Raw genomic sequence first — 6,426 nt, 5'->3', positions numbered from 1 at the left:
TCAAGTCATTCCTCAATTGATAAATGCTCAAAAGATATGAACAGAAAGCTGGCTTTGTGATTAGAAAAATAAATGTTCTAAATCACTTTTGATTATAAAAATGAAAATTAAAGCAACTCTGAGGTTCCACCTCATACCTGTCTGGTTAATATGTCAGAAAAGGAAAATGGTAATATTGGAAGTGATGTGGAAAACTTGGGACACTAATGCATTGTTGGTGGAGTTTTGAACTGATCCAACCATTCTGGAGAACAATTTTGAACTACACCCAAAGAGCTATAAAATTGTTCATACACTTTGATCCAGTAATACTACTATTAGATCTGTATCCCAAACTAATCAAAAAAGGTCAAAGAATCCACATGTGCAAAAATATTTATAGCAGCTCTTTTTTGTGATAAGAATTGAAAATTGAGAGGATGTACATGGATTGGATGAGGACTGAACAAGTTGTAGTATATAAATATAATGGAATGATCTTTTGCTATAAGAAATAATGATGATCAGAAGGATTTCAGAAAAAAATCTTGAAAGGCTTATGTGAAATAATAGAAAGTGAAGTGAGCAGAATGAACATTGTACACAGTAATAGCAATAGTTTATGCAGATCACCTTTGAATGACTTAGCTCTTCTGAGCAATATAATTATCTAAGGCAATTTCAAAGGACTGATGTTAGAAAATATTTCCACACATAGGAAAAAAAAATTATGCGGTCTGAATGCCAATTGGAAAATTTTTTTTCACTTTGTTTTTATGTGGTGCTTTTGTACTGATTCTTCTTTCACAGTGTAACAAATATGGAAATGTATTTTATATGGCTACAAATGCATATTTACATTTCTATGCATATATGGATATATGTATTTAATGTATATAAAATTACTTACTGTCTTAGGGAGAGGAAGAGAAGGGAAGGAGGGAAAAATTTGAAACTCAATTTCTCAAAATTTATGTTGTAAATTATCTTTACATGGGGTGGAGCCAAGATGGCAGTGAAGGCAACATTTCCCAGGAACTCCTTCCCCCCAAAACTCCAAAAGCCAAAAAATTATGACTCTAGTCAAAATTTAGAGTGGCAGAACCCACAGAAAAACTGAGTGATATATTTTCCCAGTCCAAGATAACTTGGAGGTTCCATGGGAAAGTTGTGTTTTACCAAAACTGGTGTTTGGAAAAAGCACCTGTTACAGAATACCACCTGGAACAGCTTGAAGGGGTGGGGAGAGAATTCTACTGCACCAGAATGAGTGTGGAATGAGGAACACCGGCCACAGAAAATGCACTGAGAATCTGGAGGAACGAGCCTGCACCCCCAGAGCAAAGTTCACAGATGGTAAGGGGGTCAGCGAAGACTGCATAGATTTCTCTGCTTTCCCTCAGGATAGGACTCTGCTGCTAGCCCAGATTCAGATACAGGTTGCAGTTTGGGCTTCCACACTAAGTAGCCAAGCAGAAATCCTCCTTACAGCTCTGGGGCAGAGGGAAGCGTGGGGGCCATCTACATATCAAAGCACAGGCAAGAGAGCATAAGACCTTGGAGGACTGAAGGTCCCAGTGGGGTGTCCCCCCCAAAAAAATACTCAAAGCTTTGGAAGTGCTGCACATTGGACTTGGGCTGAGGAAATGAGTAAACAACAGAAAAAGAAGAATCTGATCATAGAGAATTAGTTTAGTCCCATGGAAGATCAAAACATCTACTCAGATTTTGACAGAATTATAGCTACCATATAGAAAACCTCCAAGAGAAATAGAAAATGGGCTCAGACTATGCATGAGCTCAAAAAAAGACTTTGAAAAGCAATTAAGGGAGGTGGAGAAAAAAATGAGAGGAGAAATGACAGCAATATAGATAAATCATGAAAATCAAATCAGTAGCTTGGAGAATGAAATACAAAAACATACTGAAGAAAATATTATGTTAAAAACCAGTTTAGACCTAATTGAAAAAGCAAAACAAAAAGCAAATGGCGAGAAGTATGCCTTAAAAATCAGAATTGACCAGCTGGAACTAAAGGAAGCTGATGACTTGGAAGAAAGCAGGAAGAAATAAAACTCTTCCAAAAAAGCCAAAACTTAGAAGGAAATTTACTATCTCATTGGAAAAACAGCTGAACTTGAAAACAGATCCAGAAGATCTGTTGGGCTATTGGGCTATCTGAAAGCCACAATCAGGAGAAGAGCCTAGACTTCTATTTCAAGAAATAATACAGCCAAATTGCCCTGAGATCCTAGAAGCAGAGGGTAAAATAGAAATTGAGGGAATTCACCGCTCACTTCCTGAAAGAGATCCCCCAAAAAACTTCCAGGAATATTATAGCCAAATTCCAAAACTCCTAAATCAAAGAGAAAATTCTAAAAGCTGCCAGAAACAAACAATTTAGCTACAGAGGCTCCATAGTCAGAATTACACAGGATCTGGCAGCATCTATATTAAGGGCTCATAGGGATTTTTATATAATATTCTGGAAGGCAAACCATCTTGGTTTACAACCAAGAATCAACTACCCAGCAAAACTGAACATCCTCTTTCAGGGTAAAAGATAGACTTTCAATGAAACAGGGGACTTTCAAACGTTCCTGTTGAGACAACCACAGCTGAACAGAAGGATTGATCTCCAAGTATAGGAATCTGGTGAACCACAGAGGGAGGAAGAGAAGGACTAACTATGAGGATCTTAATGATATTGAACTGTTTGTATTACTGCAAGGGAAGAAGATATTGATAACTCATATGAACTTTCTCATTTATAAGAGTTTTTAGAAGGAGCATATATAGACAGGACATAGGAAGGAGCAGAATACAATAGTATATAGCAAAAAAGATGGAGCCAATGGATGATAAAGGAAAGTACTGGGAGGAAGGGAAAGGAGATGAAAAAATGCTAAGAAATATCACATAAGAGTCAAGAAAAAGCTTTTTCCAATGGAGTGGAAAGGGGGAAGACAAGGGTGAATGAGTGAGCCTTTATTCTCATCAGAAATGGCTCAGAGAGGAAATACAGACTTAATAGGGTAAGGAAATCTATCTCACCCTAGAGAAAAATGAGTAGAAAGGGATGGAATAAGGGGGCAAGGGGGGAGGGAAGGGGGGAATGGATGATAGAAGAGAGAGGAGATTGAGGGAGAGGGTACTCAGATACAACATAGTTTTGGACAGTGCCAGGATGAAAAGAGAGAGAGAAAAGAATAAATGAGAAACCAACTTACCACAAAGACAGAGTCACTGTAATCTGAACACAGACTGAACTACATTTTTTTTCGCTCTCACTATTCTTGAGGTTTTTCATTTTCTTGGGGAAGAGAGGGGAGTTTATGTTACTCTTATAACAAAATTATTGTAATAATAGTAATAATAAATTAAAGTGCACTTGCAAAAAAGGAAAGAAACTTTGAGGGATAAGAATTCAGGGAAGGCTGGAACTGATTGATGCTGAGCGAAATGAACAGAACCAGAAAAACATCCTAACAGCAACATCAGGATGATGACTAACCTTGATGGACTTGTTAATTCCATCAGTGCAACAATCAGGGACAATTTTGGGGTATTTGCCATGGAGAATACCATCTGGATCCAGAGAAAGAATCATGGAGTTTGAAAACAAAAGACCAAAGACTATTACCTTTAATTTGAGGGGGGAACCCCATTATCTCACTATGTAATTCTGCTAACTCTTATACTTTATTTTTCTTCCTTAAGGATGTGATTTCTATCATGGAAACATTGTAAAGATTAACAAACTGCCTTCTGTGGGGGCGGGTAGGAGAGGCAAGGAAGATTAAGAGAAAAATTGTAAAACTCAAACAAAAAGAAAATTATCTTTATATATAATTGGAAAAAATATTGAACAATGTGTTAAAAAAATCTTTTTATCCTCTCCACTTTCATTGTGACTTGATACAAATTACTTATTAAAGTTGTCTTTATTGAATTGAAATAAATCCTTAATTTAAATAATCAAATAATTCTTCTTTAATCACTTATGAAACAATAAAAGGAATAATTCACATATGGAAAGGTCTCTTCAGTTCATTTACAACTGGACAGTTTTTCAAAAATGGTCTTTAAGCCATCTAATAAAAAAATAAAAATGAAAGGAAAAAAGTAATATTTGAAATGGAAAAGACAGAGAGTTGAAACATTTAGTTTTTTCTTTAAGTTAATAGAATAAAGCAGAAAAGAGAAGCCCTACAATTGGTGCCAACCACAGTGCCTCCAGGATCGACAGAAAATTCATTATTGAGGTATTCTGTGAAGCTCAAAGAAAATAAAAATTATTACAGCAGAGATAAAAACAGACTGAATGGGGTAGGTGGTGGTTGTGTTACCCTTTCAAAATAGCTAAAACTCAATAAGTCAACAGGAAGAAAAAAGGCATTCCAAGCCAGAAAATGATATAAGCAGATTCAAGAAAATGTAAAGTGTTTTTCTTAAAGATGATATGCAATATACAGTCAATTGGATTAAGGAAAGGTAAGTAAAATAGCAAAGTACAACATTAGGAAGAATCTTAAATTTTAAACATTTAGACTTTCCTGGAAGAGGTTTTAATTGGTCTGACATGACCATCTTCTTTCTGTTCTTCAGAAATATGACTCTCAATATCTCTTCTCACCACCTTTGTGATGACCATCCCACATTCCTGGAATACCCTTGTTCCTTATCTATGCTACATAGTTATTTTCCTTTGGGAAGCTCAAACATTATATTTTAATGGAATATTCTTTCCTGATTCTCACTCTCCCCCTTGGCTAAGCCTATGCAATGAGAAAAGATTATCCAGCAAAAAGTTGGTTTTGAGAAAGCAGTAGTAGTTTATTTGGAAAAACTGTTAGAAAACTGCTATGGCCTCTTCCAGAAAAGGCTCTCACGCTGCTTGCAGCCATATCTCTTGTAATCCCTGAGAAGTTCCAGCACATTTTGAGAGTGCCCAACATTGATGGATGACAGAAAATAGCTTTTGCCATCACAGCCATCAAGGGTGTGGGTCGAGGATATGCTCATGTAGTACTGAGGAAAGCAGACATTGATCTCACCAAGAGGGCTGGTGAGCTCACTGAAGATGGGGTGGAGCGTGTGATCACCATCATGCGGAATCCACAGCAATACAAGATTCCAGACTGGTTCCTCAACAGGCAGAAGGATGTAAAGGATGAAAAATATAGCCAGGTTCTGGACAACAGTCTGGACAATAATTTGCGTGAAGATCTGGAACGACTGAAAAAGATTCGGGCATATCATGGGCTTCGGCATTTCTGGGGTCTCTGGGTCCAAGGCCAGCACACCAAGGCCACAGGGGTTGCACTGTGGGTGTGTCCAAGAAGAAGTAAACATCTTCATTGGCCTTGTCTATTATTAAATAGTTTATATCAAAAACACTACTATGGTCATCCAAGCAGTAGTGATTGGAGTCTCTATCAAAGTAGTGACAGTAGGATTATTTATCAGGGGAGAAGCATGGATTACTAGATAAACAAACCTTCATTTCAAAAAAGAAGTTATCAATATTATCCTCTTTTTTATGTCTTAAATCTGAATATATTAGAGATGAAAATTTTGGGCAACATGCTAAACCTTATGTTAGAAGCACAAATACCTTAAATAAAATGGAGGGGAATATTTACTCCACTAACTCAGCACAAGAAGATAATCTGGATACTTCACAATCAGAAAGCATTTGGGCCATTTCAATAAAAAAAAATATTTTACCGGTTTGGGCCATTTCAATAAAAAATATTTTACCAGTTTTAGCTTCAGTACTATACCAGTGAAGATCTGGTTGGCACAGTAGATAGAGCATCTAGCCTGAAATCAGAAGGACACATCTCTGGGAGTTTAATTCTGAACTCAGTCACTTGCAAGCTTGTTTACCTTAGTTATAAAATGTGTTGGGGAAAGAAATGGCAAACCACTCCAGTATCTTTGCCAAGAAAACAACAAATGGGATCAGAAAGAGAAACATATAACAACCGAATTATCCCAATATGAGTTCATCAACAAATTTCTTCTAATATGTCGCAATAGTCCAACCTATATTCATATATGCTTGCTTTGCAATTCTGGATGACTTATCATTTTATCCATATTTAACAATTCCTCCCAGAAGAAGATGGGAGTTATAGATCCCCAGTATCACTCCCTGTCACATTATCTCTATTGACCTATTCAGTTTAGCTCTATCAAAAGCATTCTATCAGAGACCATTGAATTTCTTCTTCCATTCTAAAGTGGAATTGTCCCAGTTGCATTCCAGTCCTAGAGCAAGATAGGAATCAAAAAATCTACCCGTAGTATGAAATGAAGTTTCATACTATTAGCAGACAATGTGCAAGCACTGAAAATAGAAAGACTAAAATAATAGACACTCTTTCCTTATCTTGGTAAAAATACATGGCCTTATAAAATTCTTCTCTGTAATTGTCTGCC

General features: G+C 36.6%; 1 pseudogene; it reads left to right on the top strand.

The window, feature by feature from the left end:
• The first annotated feature begins 1,256 nt into the window (after positions 1-1,256).
• LOC141519275 (small ribosomal subunit protein uS13-like) lies at positions 1,257-5,330 on the top strand (annotated as a pseudogene).
• The last annotated feature ends 1,096 nt before the right edge of the window (positions 5,331-6,426 follow it).

This window comes from Macrotis lagotis, chromosome 3 (assembly GCF_037893015.1).
Source record: "Macrotis lagotis isolate mMagLag1 chromosome 3, bilby.v1.9.chrom.fasta, whole genome shotgun sequence".
Taxonomy (NCBI): Eukaryota; Metazoa; Chordata; class Mammalia; order Peramelemorphia; family Peramelidae; genus Macrotis; species Macrotis lagotis.
Note: the sequence above shows the minus strand (reverse complement) of the source record. Positions and strands in the feature narration are given on the sequence as shown.